Consider the following 16,589-nt stretch of genomic DNA (forward strand, 5'->3'; position numbering starts at 1 on the left):
GGCTTTGGGCAGGGGTAAGCTTGTTTCTTTCCATGTCAGCTGAGGGAGATAAGGCACTGCAGAATAACACCAAAGTGGGGTTTTTTCACATAGAACATTATGTAAAGGTTGCAATACCACCATCTTTGTGAGGAAAAAACTGCAGTTTGGCATGAAATGTGCTTTTTCCTGTTTCCAGGTTACAAATGTCAGAAAAAAATGAGCTGCATATGCTCAGTAGAGACAAGGTAACAGCTTTAACATTTATTTTCTGAAAACATGGTCAAGTTTAGAGTTGCATAGGTTCTTCTCTTTAAATGCAGTTTCTCTACTCTCTTGACTGTTCTGGGGATAGACAGAGGAGCTGACACTAAGAATCACAGAATCACAAGGTTGGAAGACACCTTCAAGATCATCGAGTCCAAGTCATGCCCTAACACCTCAACTAAACCATGGCACTAAGTGCCACATCCAATCTTTTTTTAAACACATCCAGGGATGGTGACTACGCCACCTCTCCAGGCAGACAATTCCAGTGTTCTATCACTCTTTCTGTTGGGGAAAAAAAAAAAAAAAAAACCTTTCTCTTCTTTACATTCAGTCCCAGAAGGAATTTGAGAATGAACCCTTTCCACCAGGCTTGCCTTGGGTTGTACTGATCAATGCCCCAAAAAAATCTAAGCAAACTCAGATTTTGGCCCAGTATCCAAAATATTTGACTAGGAAATGGTGATAAAAATTTTCAAAGGGTCTAAGTACCATTTGCTCTGGTAGTTTTAAGTTACAGCCTTAGGAAGTGTCAGCCTCATGTACAGCATGCCTGGATGTGCTCCCTTACCTGCTTCTGCCTTCTCTGCAGCAGGAGCTGCTCTGACTGTCCCAGTGGTGACCCTTGGCAGTGATGGTTAGAAGAGAATCAGGCACCTTGCAGAATGACATCCCCTTGATAGACTCCTGTCTAACAGCAGCGACAAATCCCCAATGATTCCAGTGCCTACCACTGCAGGGAGGAGGGAGCCTGAATTTATAAGTGAAGAGATACAAGTGCTTGTCTCAACACATGTCTCAACACAAAAACAAAACAAAACAAACAACAGCCCACAAAACCAGAACAAAAAGCACCCAAAGACTAGCTGTTTAGTACTAAACGTGTTGCAATAACTGGAATTAAATGTAAAGATCTATCTAAAATCTACTGGTGAGATGCAATGTGAAAGAAAGTTGTCAGCATGTGTGTGGTTGAAATGTGAATAAATACATTGTTTGTTGTGTGGGTAAACATACAAGAAGAAGAGAAGAGGGTCCACAGAAATTCCCATCATTCACATGGCCAGGGGAGCACATCTCCCACCTGGGTAAGCTGCTGTCTCATTCTACCTAAATTTTTACTCTCTGTGACCATCAGTTCATGTAAGTGCCAACCTGCTTGATGGGGGAAGAATGGGGCACTCCCAGAATATGGGCTTGATCTCAAATTCAAGAAAAAAACACAGTTTTAGCACTGTTTTCAACAATGCCTGTGCAGAAATGAATACAAGGAAATGGTCTTGTTCATATCCCAGTATTGCTAGTCCCCAAAGCAGAGACAGGCTGTCGGCTTCTCTTTCATATACAGTTGCAAAGACTGAGGCATCTGTAACACATCTTTGGGGTTTTTTTACAGCTCCCTGTGGTGCTTGTGGCAATGGATTGGAGTGATTGCAGAAATGTGCAGAGCAACCAGTTCCCTGGCCAAAAGCCAGCCAGCTTGCATCCTCTCTGCTCACCAGATCTCAAGCATCAGGGAAATGATGTAGCTGCAAGAACTGCTGAGGTCAACAGCTGAAATCTGCTCTTGGTTGGGTTTTACAGGATTTCCCTCCAGGCCCCAGACAAAAGTTGCCAAGACAGATTGGAGTGGGAGCACTTTAAGGGAGCAGCATGTTGGGTACTGAAAGCCCAGCTCTGCAGGTGGGAGAGGGTCTGAGCAGTGGGGCAGAGAGGGGGAAGAGCAGCAAGGGAAGGAAACAGCTGGTGCAGATGTTCCTGCCAGAGCACCATGGACAGGAGCGAACGCTGTGTCACTAAGGTAGGAGTTGTTCTGCATCAAAACCAAAGAATGAAGGGACAGTTTTCAGATTTCTGACTATGCATAGCCAAAATATTTCAGCAACTCCTTCAAAATTTCACCCACAAACATATGAAATATGATCACTGGTGATTTAATGGGATTTCCAGCATTGTCAGGGAAAATCACACTGAAAAAGTTTTTTTGGAAAGACAGTGTTATTATAGCAGAATTAAAACTTAAGGCAGAAAAGTATTTCAAATGCAAACACTGTCTCCTTGACTAATCCCGCTCAGAAATCTTTTCTTAGCATGAGATAAAAACACATGTTAAATCCTCTCCCGTTTAGAGTGAGGACATTTTGGAAGTTGTTACTGTTGAACAACTGTAATCAGTTGTTACTGATTACATCCAAACAGCGCTTAAAATAGGGCAGAAGTTTTAATAAGTATCAGTTGGCTTAATTTAAAATCACAGTGAAAAGGCATTCAAGGGTCACATATCAGGCAGTGTTGCTTCTACTCTCAGAAGGAAGTTTTCTCATCTGCAGAACCTGAAGTTCTGTCTCCTCTTCCTTGAGCAAGGTCTTCTGTGAGGAAACCAGGGCCCAGAAAATCACCATTAAAATCAAATGGCAGCTTCATTCCTGTCCTCACTGCAAAACACAGCAAATCTTGACACCTCATGTACTTGCCAATAACACTTTAGGGTGGAAGGACAAACCAATGTAGGTTCATCTACTACCAGTCAAGAAAAAATTCTGTAATCAGTGAGTCTGAAGTTCCACAAAACACAGGCTCTAGGACTGTCCCAAAAGTGAATCAATTTGAGTCAAAGTTACTCCTACAAACCAGAATTCATGCAGGGAGTCTTTTGTCTTAATGCTGTGTGTTTGGAAACAGGTGGGATTTTTTAATCATAACAGCTTGCTATAAGACAAAAAAAAGAAAAAAACATTTTGAAGGAAAACTTGATTTCTTGCTTTTGAATATGTCAGTGGCAATAAAAACATTCAATTTGCTCCAGTAAATTTAGCATCCAAAAAGGAAGCTTTAGGGCTATTTCTTTTTTTTTTAATGTTGAACTTGCATGGTCCTCCTCTCCTCTCCTCTCCTCTCCTCTCCTCTCCTCTCCTCTCCTCTCCTCTCCTCTCCTCTCCTCTCCTCTCCTCTCCTCTCCTCTCCTCTCCTCTCCTCTCCTCTCCTCTCCTCTCCTCTCCTCTCAGTGGAATGTGAATGCCTTCTAACCACACATTAAATGATGCCTCCAGGTGCTGTCAGACCTGGTTTGCTGCCTTCCTTATCATCTCCCCAAGGCAAGATGGGTATCTGTGGTGTTTCTGAAGAGGCTTTTTTTAGACCTACCTGCTGCTCTATGTTTATATTAGATTAGACAGATTGAAGAAGTACACGTGATGCTCACAGTAGAGGACAACACACTTGTGTAATTCCAAATGTCATTTCAGTTGTTTAGTCTATTTATTTCAACACTTGTTGTTCACGTTTTGTACCTTTAACATCCTTGTCCCTAACACAAGCTGCTTCCTAATTCTTTTGCAGACTGTATAAAATACTTTTTTAATAATGTATTTTAAAGTTACTTGTCCTCTGCAGTGCGTTCCTCTCCCAATCACGAGTCAGTGTCCTCCTTGCAACTGTGAATGTTGGGGATTTTTTGTTGAAAGTTAACATTGTTATTTCTCTGTCCTGGCTTGTCCTACCCATATGCAAATAGTCAGCACAACCAAGAGGAACAGGGTGAACAGCTGGGCTGGGGGAAGAAGTGGGAAATTATTCAGCTGCTTTCACTGCCAAAGCAAACACATTGTGTACCTGCACCATCAGCACATGGTAGTCAGGCTTTAAAAAAAGAAAGAAAAGAAAAAAAGAAAAAAGGAACAAAGAAAACTCCCATGATACAGAAGATGTGTCAGGCACAGTGCAACATGGGGTAAAGGACAATTACCCTCAGTCTGGTCCTGTGGTGGTGAGGTTTCTGCATGGTGAGCCCCTTGCATGAGCTTCTGTGTCAGAAGAATGTTTGCTGACCTGAGGCAAGTGGCAAAGGGTGCACACAGACATTTGGTGTGAGATTAACAAAGTTCCCTGTGTTGTGTTGCTCCCTATAACAATTGTAGCCTCAGAGCCCAGGCTCTTAATTCCCAGATCTGAAAGGAGGCAGAGGGAAAAATCTCATGTTTTTGGTGAATGGCATGATGTCCAATTTCTTGTCCTAAGGACTCTTTCTAAAATGTCACACTTATATTGTCAGAAAGAAATGTTCTGGGAGCACTGGCACAGTGTGGATGTTGTGATACTGTCTCAGCCAGAGCAGCACAGCCAGTCCATGCACTCCAGAGCAGTTATTCTAACATGGACTGCTTGTTACACTGAATTGATTCAGATAAGCTGTGCTGACTTTAACAGGAATGCAGTTTCACCCATGCTTGGGGGATGCATTGCTTTGACTTGAACTTGTCTAATTGCACTCATGGAAAAACCATGTGCAGGCGAGCCCTAAGATCCTCAATTCCCAGTGACTCGTTTTTGACTCATGGCCATGCTGAGAAAAGGCAAGACTGTGCTTGTTTAGTCAGCAGATGAAAGTTGTCACACTAGAAATACCATTATGGCAAGATTAGCATTGTGTGGAATTGTAATAATTAGTTAGCACACCAGCATATAAACAAAAAGACAAATTGCTGACAAAAAGTTTTTTTTTTATATTGGTTGCAAATAAAAGTGGGTGCTTTCAAAATAAGGAGGAGGTATGACAGCTTTTGTTTGACCTATGACACATCCCTTGGGATGAATACTATTTTCCTCAGGAGGATTTTGATAGAAGTCCCATGGTAGTGCACTCTGGCTACTTTATTAAAATTTAGCCAAACATCCACAGGATATTAAACAACAAAATATACAGACTAAATCAGTTCTGGGAAACAGATCAGCATTTTCCTGCAAAGCGTTAAAAAGGAGGTACTCTTTATAAATTTGGCAAAAAACCACAAAGCATTGAATTAATTATTGTCATTCAGGGAAGGGGGAGTGTTATTTTTCTCTATTTTTTTCTCTTTTTAAATGGGACTGAAGATCAAAAATTGCACTTGGTAAGTGGCACAAGGACTGTCCTACCTCCTGCTCAGGGCAGATGGAGGGCATGGAGGGTACTTTGTCACACACACTGCAGCTTTACCCCGGTGCTGTGTGAGCTGCCCAGGGCTGTGTGCTGGAGGCACAGCCTCTCATGGCTTCAGCTGGCCCTGGAGCCTGTGCACCAGCACTGGCCTGCACAGCATCTGCTCCCCTCTCCTGCTGACACACTTAATTTTAGCTCCAAGCCAAAGGACAGCACAGAGGCCACATTTTCTTGTTTGTTGTTCCTGCATAAATATTTCCTAACCCAGTATCTTGAAGAGTATTTCAGCCTCAGCTGAGTGATCTGGCAGACAACCTAAGAGGTGTACATACCCAAGGACACAGAGCAGGGGCAGCAAGTGGAATCAAAACACAGCTGGTAAGCAATGAGTACTCCTCCTCATGGCAAAAGTATGGCACACAACAAGGCTTCTACCAGGACAAGAAAACTGGATGGCAGGTGGGAATTTCAGTAGCGTGAGCACGCATGCACAACTCTTTCAGCAAACCACACTGCCCATGACATGGCTCAGATGGGATGGGCCCTTTGTTGTAAACTATGCCTGTGCCTAATGCATTGCATGGATAATCTCCTCTAGCCTGAAATCTGCCATCAGTGGGATGGGCTTTCTGCAATCTTGCATATGAGTTTCTAAATTATCTACCCCAGAAAGTCTATCTGTCATGTCTCCACAAGATTTGTAGGTGTTTTCTTCCAAAGGCACACAGGGCTGTACATAACCACAAGCACAAATCATATGTACATTTTTTGTGTCTATTTTAAAAGTAAGTAGACTCCATAATTACCTTCAATGAAACTGTATGATGAAGAGTTTAACCACCATGTCTTAAATGTAACAGGGATGAATATTATATTGTAAAGATGCTGTAATTTTTATGAGTTTGCCATTATTCACTTGGTTGTAAGGAATTAAATCAGAAGCAAGTAATTGGAGGGGGAAAAATTGGGAAAGGCAATGATGGCAAGGCAAGGTGGGGTTCAGCCAATACCATAAGCCCATTGCAAAACAGCAGTGAGATGGGGAATGCCCCGGTGAGTGTCTGGCTGGTGAGAACCCAGATCTGGAGCTAGGACAAGAAAGGAGACCCAAAGTTGAAAGGTGCTGATCTACCAAAGAAGCCAGGTGGAGGGTGTGTGCATCTGTGTGTGTGTGTGTGTAGAGGGAATTGTCAACACCACCTGGGTGAAACACCCATAATAAAGAGTGACCTTGAACTCAAGAATGAGAGCAGCCCAACTAAAACCTACAGGTAATGGGGAAATGTATGCATGGGCTTCACTCTCCTCATGCCATCTTCTGCTCTTCACCTCCCTTCAGAGGAATAAACACTGTTTTATTTCAGTGAATTTGTGTTTGGATGACTTGACTGTCAATCATCTCCCTTCCTTGCTTACACATTTGGGTCAGGTCTTGGCTGGACACCTGTGTCCTGTCTGCAGCCAGGGGAGGGGAAGTAGAGTCTGTGGTGGGAGCCATCTCCTCCATCCCCAAGGCTGTCACAAGAGCCCCTGAGCCATTCCCTGCTAGTACTCACCACATGCCTCCAGCTGGTGCAGGAACCTGGGCAGCAGGCTCAGGCCAAACCATTAAAGCTAGATGAGATGTCATCTGCTCTTGGCATCAGCCTGAATCACTGTAGACAGAGGCTGCAGGGTGCCCAGAAGAGCTGAGACTCTTGGATCAACAAAGCTGGTAATGGTTGTGGGCAGGAGAGGCTGCAGAGTGCCCCAAAGGCACAGATTTACCCCAGTGAGTACCCTTAAAAAGAGTTACTTGAGAAGCAGGGATGTCCCTGAACACACCTTCTTCTAGGGCCTTGGCTCATTTTAGGAGAAATAAGTGACTGTTTGGAAACACACATTAAACCATAAGCCAATAAATATGGTGGGTTTTTTCCTACCAGAGTATCTGGCAGTGGATGTGAGTACACAAATTAATGCTACCTGAGCCCTGAGTAAGTTTGGTGTTGCCTGCAGTGAAGTAATTAAATTCACTCTCATCATCTTTGTTTAAATGATTGTGACACCATAATCAAATATGTAGAAATGATTCATGCCAATTTAAATTGGTGTATTAAGAAAGCACCATAGTTTCCAAGCACAAAAGAGACAGGCTGATGTTTTTAAAATAAGAATGTGTTGCAATGTGAGGTAGGGGACTATACAGTAGAAAAATAAAAACAAGTTCTATAAAGCAATTCAAGACTTACAATTAAAAAATTCTCAAGATTCTTCCTGGATACAATCAATGTAATCAAACTGCTCAGAGGTGACACTGCCTTTCAGCTGCTCCCACAACAGGGCTTGGCTATGTGTGTCCTGCAGCATGGATGAACAGAGGTGTTTTGAATTTCTCCTCCACCTGAGATCCACATTCTTGAGAACTGGTTTATCATCAGGACCCACCAATGTGCCAGCCTGACTGCCCCAGCCCACATCTCTCACATACTCCTTTCATACCTCGTGTACAACCAGTGACTCTTGGCAGAGTCAATGCTGTCAACCTCAACTGTGAATGCCAGAAATCATGTCCCACCAGAAATAATCTGAAAATACAAGGACCTTGTGAACTCAGCTTGCCTGCAGGGGTTTGAATTCCTTATGCATCACATGTGATGGCAAAACCAATTCTAACTGAATTGCTGAAGTACAGCCACAGTGACATTTAAGAACCGCCAAACACATTAACAATTGCATTTGGAGACCAGCAATTTTACTCTGCACTCCACCCAAGAAACTGGAATAGCACTATTTGCAGTCATGATTATTCTTAGCTAAGTTGCCATGGAACAAAGCCTGGTTAATCCTAGAGGACTGATTCAGGAACAATCTCTCCTTCTAATCTTATTGCCTAATTCTCTATCACTCCCATTGGGTTAGTATTTATTTAAGATGTAAGAGGAGCAAGATTTTCAAGGAATCGTCATTTCACTGTGTAGAATGGTAGCAGCAGCACAGTCCTCTCACTAAGAATAATAAAGGATGTTTTTGTTTCTCTTTGAAGGAGGCAGGGTAAAGAATTTTTCCTTCTAGATGCAGATCCTCCATTGAATTTTCCTTGAATTCATAGGATTTAGTACATGAGTCCATGTGTTGCTTTGAGCCTTAGAAATGACAATCATTTGGTCAGTGATACCTTTGCCAGAGAAAAGGGGGGTGTGTATATAATAAGACTGATGTGCTGTTAAAAGAAGTTACTGTACTTTGCCATTTTTCTGATGCCAGCTTCATTGGCACCTTTCTTCTATCACCTAAGCAATAGTCTGTCCTCCTCTATTTTACTGATAGTAATACATAACATTGATTTCAAATACCTCACAAGGCTCCTGGAAGCCAGTCAAGAAGTGTTGTACATGCTAGCATTCCCTAGGGACTGCAGGCAGCCCAGCAGTCCAGCAGGAGCCTGCTATAAATGGCCTCGTGTTGCAATCCAGTTCATGGGGCAGAAGCTCAGGCAATGTCCAGTCACTCAGCGCCTCCAGACTCTGCCTTACAAGCCAAGTGTATTGCAAGGCCCTCAAGGTAGCTGACTCATACATTGTGACACAGCTCTTAGCAACGAGGTGTGTGCAGAACTACCAGGAGGAGAGGTGAATTCTTCATGGTTTTTTTTTGAGAATTGATTTATCAGAAATTAAATCATGGTCAGGTAGTGGAAAGGAGATACTGAGGAGAAGAATGCCATTCATGTTTGCAACATGCCTCCCACAGAAACACAGATATCTCCTTTAATAAATCCCTGGGAAAAGCCATGCAAGCTTTCTGCTTGCAGGGCTAATCTTGCAGTGATTAAAGCCACAGCAATATTTTCTTTACAAGAAATAGCACCATAAGGTCACTGCAGACATCACCACTCTGCTCAGGGTTATGGAGAATAAGGTAATTTAATTTTAAAGTGCCTCGTCACTGGAATAAATTTGAGAAAGCTATTAAAACCAGCCCTGACCTGAAACTAGAGGTATCCAAAGCAAATAAAGGTTTTGATGAAACAGATGGTAACCTTAATTAACTTTGGCATTTTCTGCCATAAACCACATAGTTTTAACTCAATTTGTTTGCCTTTGTTTTCTTTTTTTCTTTTTTTAATTAAACAAACCCACTTCCATCTAATCAGCAATGAGTTCATAGCCAAACAATAAAATAGCCAGTTTTAAGAAACCTGGATAGGACACAGCCCAGGCTAGCAGCCATCAAAGGCTCCAGTGCCTGCTTTCTCCTGGCCAGGAGGCTGCAGAGCTGCTGCTCCAGAGCCTGGCAGGAGCCCTGCCCTGTGCTGGGATCATATCTGTTTGTTTACTCAAAATGTAAAACTTCCATCCTGCAGCTGCTGCAAAGCAATGTGAGCTATGCTGCACAAGCCAGGGGTGGTGGGCTCATTTTCTGTTATTTATCAGCAAAACTGGAATCTTCACTTCAGCTGTTTGCACATAAATGTGCCGACATAAACCAGTTTAGATAAATAGCTCTGATTCTGTTGTAAACACGTAGGTATTTGAATCTTTCCTTGCTGCTTCAAAACCACAATGAAGGCTATGCCAACAATCCTGCCTAAGACCATTTATCTCATTTTGTCAGTTCATCTTACAGTGGGAGACCATTACTGAAAAGAGGCATTTGCTTCCAAGTGATGTGACCATTCCTGGTGATCATTTCAATGCTATTAAGACATCCCTACAACTTTACTTCTGTTGCTTTAGTAGAAAGATAAAATTAAAAAAAAATTCTCACTGACAGGATGGGAAGATCAAATTATGAAAGTCTTCTGACTTGTTTGCCTCTGGTACTTTTTGCAACACCTAAGAGTGGATGTATGCCAAAGAAGTCTGAAATTGATTATGAAATTGAGGGAATTAAGGATTTCTGGTATTTTTTACCATAAATGAAGCAGGAAGGTTCCCATGGTCAAGGCAGTATGTTTGTATTTTTCCCCATTTTAACAACATTTTGACCGTGTCAAGGCCAAGTTTGTCATTTCACTTATTCAGTTTCATTATTGCCAGGAGTAATGAGAGCAGAGAGGAAAAAATGCTGGAGATGGCCCAGACCACAGCAAGTCAATGCAAAATGATGAAGGACAGACATTTCAGGGCTTGTTTTTATTTTGTTCTGCAAACTGCTTTTGCCTCTGTCAGACAAGTTGTGCACAGCCTTACTCAGGCAAAATTCCCTAGGATTTCAAGGGGAAATATGACTGCAGATAGGCAGGCTGCATCTGAAGGCAATGTCCCAAAGCACGGATGTAATAGCAAATCATAGAATTGTCTGGAAAGGACCCCAAAGATGATCTCATCCCCCCTGCCACAGACACCTTCCACTAGACCAGGTTGCTCAAAGATCCATCCAACCTGGCCTGGAACAAATCTAGGGATGGAGCATCCACAAATTTTCTGGGCAACCTGTTCCAGTGCCTCACCACCTGCACAGTAACTAACTTCTCCCTTATATCTAATTTAATATTAGATAAGATATAAAAAAGAAATAAATATATCACCAACACGGTACAGCAAGACAGTCATTGTCTTGCTGTGTATCAATAACAAATAAGTGCTGGAAGTGGAAACATACTAAACCCAGCCAGAGCCACCACTGCTTTGCAGGCAGACTTCCTATGACACCACCAGCTACACCTGGATTTGTACATTCAGATTTCTTACTTGGAGACTGTCCTCTCTCTGCCCAAACCTGGGAGAGTTTAACCTGGATCTAAATGTGGTTTCTCACATTTCTTCTCTCTTCCATCTCACTAGTTCCCTCCAGTGCATTTCTGTGTGACTGAATCACTGTGTGATCTCTGTGTGTCCTTCTCAGTGTAAGCTTTGGGTGAGAAACTCTGCTGGGCTCTTCCACAAAAGCAGTGGGAGCTGCAGCTGCTGTGAGCAAGACTTGAGGGGAATGCTTGTGGCCCTGCTTCATCCCCTCCTTTTCTGGCTGTCAGCAGGTCTGGGATCTTTAAACCCCCTTGCCAGGCACAGGCTGTGTCTCTGTGTGCACCAGCTGCTGTGCACTGCACTGAAATCCTCTTTGCACTTACAGAGCTCATGCCCAGCGTGGGTCCTGGGCACTGGGGGCCTCGAGCACAGCCCAGCACTCCAATGCCTCCGTGGGAAGGGCAGAACTCCTCTGAAACTCCCTCAGAGCTTCTTCTTACCGAGATGAGGGGAGTAGTGGCCTAAAGAACAAAAGAGAGGTCATTTTTTGGTGATTACATAAATGTTTTGAGCACCTTTGTAAATAATGCATGTGCTGAGGGATTGGGAATACTACACAGCAGGGAGGGATGGCAAAGAAAACCAACAAGTGCTTTAAAACAAAATACTCGGGATACAGTGGCGAGGAAATCAGTCAGAGGACGGCCAAAAGTAATTCACCAGAATAAGGACAAAAGCTCAGAGCCATTTGTGAACCAATAGTTGGTATATTATTATTATTATTATTATTATTATTATTAATTATTAATTATTAATTATTGTTATTATTATCATCATCATTATTGTTGTTGTTACTATGACTATTATTATTTGTGTGTGTATTTAGCATGTTTAAAGCTGATCTGCTCATAAATTGCTCTGTGGCTCCCTCTAATGACAACTTTAGCGAAACTGGGCTCCGGGAGGCAGAGAACAATGAAACTTCTGCGCTCTTGGTGTAGCACAGAATCGCACCATCACTGAATGGTTTGGGTTGGAAGGGGCCTTAAAAATCCTCTAGTTACAAATCCTCTAGTTACAACCATTCTGCCGTGGGCAGGGACACCTTCCCCTAGACCAGCTGGCCTTCAACACTTCCAGGGATGGGGCATCTCCAACTTCTCTGGGCAAGGGACCAAAAAGTAAAAAATGGCCGATACACTTGATCCTCAGGCAGATTTCTTTGCAGCTACAACAGGGGTACTGCCTAATCAAGAAATGTGTTGCTGATTCCAGAGCAAATTAAAAGAATCAGATAATAGGGAGACTAAAAATAATGGCAGGATCTAGCAATGCACAAACAGCAATGTCAGAGCATAGGATCATTTAAAATATAATATCCACACTGAATTAGTTGAAAATTAATTATAGAAGTCCATATAATACAACTCAATGAAAGCCATAATTCCTCCTGTGTAGATTAAAATGTACATCAAGTCTTGTAACACATCAATGAGAATTTCCACACTAATATTTTCTGACACTTTGCACTCCTAAAGTCACCCTGGAGATCAGCACAGTCCAAAGGGAGTAAAGTCTGTTTGGTTTCCAGCTCTGAAAATTATTTTAGTTGTGAAATCTTTGGGCAGTTAGATATGAGAGAAAGCTGTAACAAAACAATCTCTTACATGTGAACAAGTGATACTAGTAAAAGCCATGCTGTGTTTGCACACACACCCCTTTCTGCCCAATGTGTATTTCTCTCAAATGCATATCAGGAACATTTCGTTTGACTAAGGGTTTGTTTGTGTCAACTCCAACCTGCCTTTAGCCACAGCAATTATTTTTTTAGGCAAAATTAATATTCCATACTGTCACTTATTTTTAATGCTGACTTTGAAACAAAGACACTTGTTTCAGAGTACAGAGGAAGAGTCTTAATGAACAGTTGGTTGGGTACAGAGCAGAACAGAATCTGGAAACTAGAGGAAAACAATATTTAACAGTTCATTGGGTATAATTCCCACATAAATAATTGATTTATGCAGCAAAATATTTTGAGAAAACCATTTAACATTCTAATACACATTGATTTGCCTCACAGTAAGGTAGAAAGCATTTCATTTAACAGGGAGGTTCATGGCTCAGCTGATACAGGTCCCAGAGTGGCAGGGCCTTGGAAGGAACCTGAAGTGACATGTAGTGAAGGACTCATTCAAACAGGAATATTTTGGTCCACATAGGCTACATGTAGAATCACAGAATCATAGAACTCTTTCGATTGGAAAGGTCTCTTAGTTCATCAAGCCCAACTGTTAAAGTAGCACTGCAGGCTCCAGCACTAAAGCATATCCCCAAGTGCCACATCTACATGTCTTTCCAACACCTCCAGGATGGTGACTCCCTGAGCTGCCTACTCTAGCCTGTCTGGCTTGATACTCCTTTTGGTGAAGAAATTTTCCCTAGTATGTGCATGCTCTTTTCCTAAGAAATATGTAATTACTACCTACCATTCACCCCCACGTGACTTCTTTTGCCCCTTTTGGATGTTAACACCCCATTTGCACCATGTTTCATTTAACCATAAATGTAGTCAGTTAGAAATCGTGCTGGTTTTGAAAAAGAAAAATTATAGTCAAGACATTTAAAGAGATTAATTTCTGCTTTAGAAATCACACAGGTGAACAGTTCAATCAAAAGGGGCTAAGGAACAGAGCACAGACAAATGGAGTCAGGCAGCTGAGAGCAGTAACCCCTAAAGCCAAAGCCACAACAGAAAGGTCATTACATTATCTCTTTAGTGCACATATGGTCCTCATGTAAAAAGCTTCTGTCCCATCTGTGAGGTTGCTCTACCAATATGTGTTAATGACATGCTGAGACATCATCTCAACTGCAGAGCTGATTTTGTCCAAATTCTCCATTTGGTCATTACCAGCTCTCCTCCAAAATAAAACAGCACGGGGTATCACTGAGCCAATTCAGGTCTGTAGCAACTGCATGGATGAGTCCTTATAATGCTACATATTTGGAAACTGCAGAATGAGGGAAAACAGAAGTAGCTTTAAGCTTCTTTTTAAGCTTCAATGCACATCCCCCTGCTTTCCTTTAATTTTCAGAAAGATTCTGTCCTTAGAATCAGCATAAGTATTAACATTTATAGAATGCCATTGCTAGAATAACCAAAGTATTCACCTTTAATATGTTTTCATCATTTTTTATCAGAACTTCAGAAATTAAGTATTTGCCAGCAGGGAAATCTGGACCATCTTTCTGTACTTTTTTGAACATGGGTGAAGCCTTTGTTCTTCTCCAAGGACAGGAAACTTTTCCCAAAACTCCATTAAAGATGATGTACAATAGCCATGGGTGTCAGCTAATTCTCACAGCACCCTGAACACCATCCCTAGGGTGCCACGGATGTGCATGAGCAGAGTTCTCTCGAGTCACTGCTGACTCAACCCTCCCTGATGGTAGTTCTTCCACTCTTTCCACCCTTTGACTAAACAGAAAGGCATGGGAGGCCTTGCTGGAGAAGAAAAGACCAAGGTGCACTGGATACATCAGATTTCCGTGTGCCTGCAGCCACCAATCCATCCACCCCACTTGGTTACAGTCCTGCTTCGCTCAGTTTTTTTCCACTAATGCAGCAGTAAGTATTGGCTTTGTGTGGCCAGGCTTGGGTAGTGGAGGGCTATGGGAAGGGGGGATCTTCTGTGAGAAGCTGCCAGAAACTTCACCTTCTTGTGTCTGTGAACATCTGACTACTGCTAACTAGAAGTACATAGCATGGATGCTGTGACTGATAAAACTTTCAGTCTTCTACAAAGTCAGGATGACACATACCTATGTTAGGCACCTTTTTCTTAATGCAAGCATTTTATTTTCCCATTGGCTTTAAAGAATTTATTTTTATTTTTACTTTTAAAATGCAGAAGGTTTGGGAGGTATTTAAAAGTTGTTTTTCCTCAATATGTTTCAAGTTTTAAGGCTGTGCGTGGAGGAAGAATAAGGAATAAAATTAAACACTGAATGTACAAAGAGCAGAACAACTGTTTTTAATTTTTGCTCTTGCAGCACTGGAGGAAGCCTCTGGGAATAAAAGCCTGCTTTTCCACTGAGTTTCACTTAAACTTTGGAGTTTGAGGTTTTGGGTTTCAGAAGGTTGTACACTTTGATGAGTCAATATTAGTATAAGCATTTGAGACAGGGAATCAGAACATCTGGTTTTGATACCTGCACAAACCTCTGCTGCAGTCATGGAGTGTCTAGGTACAATGAGGGCTACCCTGCAGCTTCAACAGAACAGCAAGTCTCAACTGCAACACCAAGGCTTAGCTCAGCTAATGAACCACTAAGCACACACAGTTTATCCATTTTGTTGGGGGTAAGCACTTGTGGCTTGGGCACACTTTCACAAGGTATAAGAAAAATCTTGCCTGAGCATTCAGTAAGACAGAGAAAAAAAGATACAGAGGCAATCAAAAATAAACCAAAAAACAACCCAGCAGACAACTGACAGATAAGAGGCAGATGTGAGGAAATAATGGAACTGAGCTGTCGAGACATCATCAATAAGCAACTCAGCCAGCATGTGTGTGATTGAGGGTGCAGGTTTAGAGTTACCATAAGCCCATATGAACTCACTGCCCCTTCTGCCCAAAGAAAGAAAGAAAGCAAGCCTAATCTTTTGACTGTATAGCTCAGAAAAAATACCTGGTCAAGTATGCTAGACAATACAAATTAGCAAGAATTCCTTTGACTTCTACTAAATTTTAATACTAAAATTTAATACATCTTTGATAGAATCTTTCTCAGAATAGACAATGGTGAAGCACAGAATTCTTATTTTAAAACACTGAATCCTAAATGGTGTTCAGGGGTGTTTTTACACAATTAATTTACTCATTAATGTAAGACCAAACAGTACCAATAATGTTATATGTGTTCATATTCTAATGGTTACATTCCATATTTCTCTGATCTGGAGATAAGCAACATACTGATATACCAAGACAGCTACTTAGACACTCTTAGCTATGCTGAAGATATAATATTACTGAAACTAGTAATTCTTGCAAGAATCTCTCCCCAAATATCAAATGAAATGAAGTTGTAACCTGAGACAAAAAGGGCCTTTTCTGTCAAACACCTTCAAGTTCTCTGCAGACTACTTTTAGTTTGATTGAATGAAAGCTGGTAAAAATGCACTTTAAAAACATGACTGAGCATTCCATACAACCAACCACTTTTTGCCATAAAAAGATGAAGTTTGTATTGCACATATGGCCACAGCTAACATCCTTCTGCAACAACATCCTCTGATGTTTCTTTATTGTTTTCCTTTTGTACTTTCCCTTGAGCATTCTTCACAAAAAGGACTGAAACCAGTGAACCAGTGTCCTTCCAAGAGTACACAGAAGAGGTTCCTCTCCAAGGATAGGGACGATAAAAAAGAACTGCCTAGAAGTTCATATAAAAGCACTTTCTCAGTCAAATATATGATCTATGAATGTAAAAAAGCCTTTAAAAAGTTAGAGAACCTGAAAGTTGAATATGGTGATTATTACACCCAAGCGTAATGAAGACATGCTGCAAAGTCAGGAAATCATTTCACCATGCTGAATTTCACTATTAAATATTTGCCATTGCAAGAAATAATACTTTCTAACACCTGGGAAGTAAAGAATGACTGTATGATTCTGTGCTGTCCTGAATGAGTCACTTTCACTGGCTTTTAGCTAATGCCACTCTTTCTACACTGAACTGGAGCCACA

Source organism: Molothrus aeneus, chromosome 2, assembly GCF_037042795.1.
Source record: "Molothrus aeneus isolate 106 chromosome 2, BPBGC_Maene_1.0, whole genome shotgun sequence".
NCBI lineage: Eukaryota > Metazoa > Chordata > Aves > Passeriformes > Icteridae > Molothrus > Molothrus aeneus.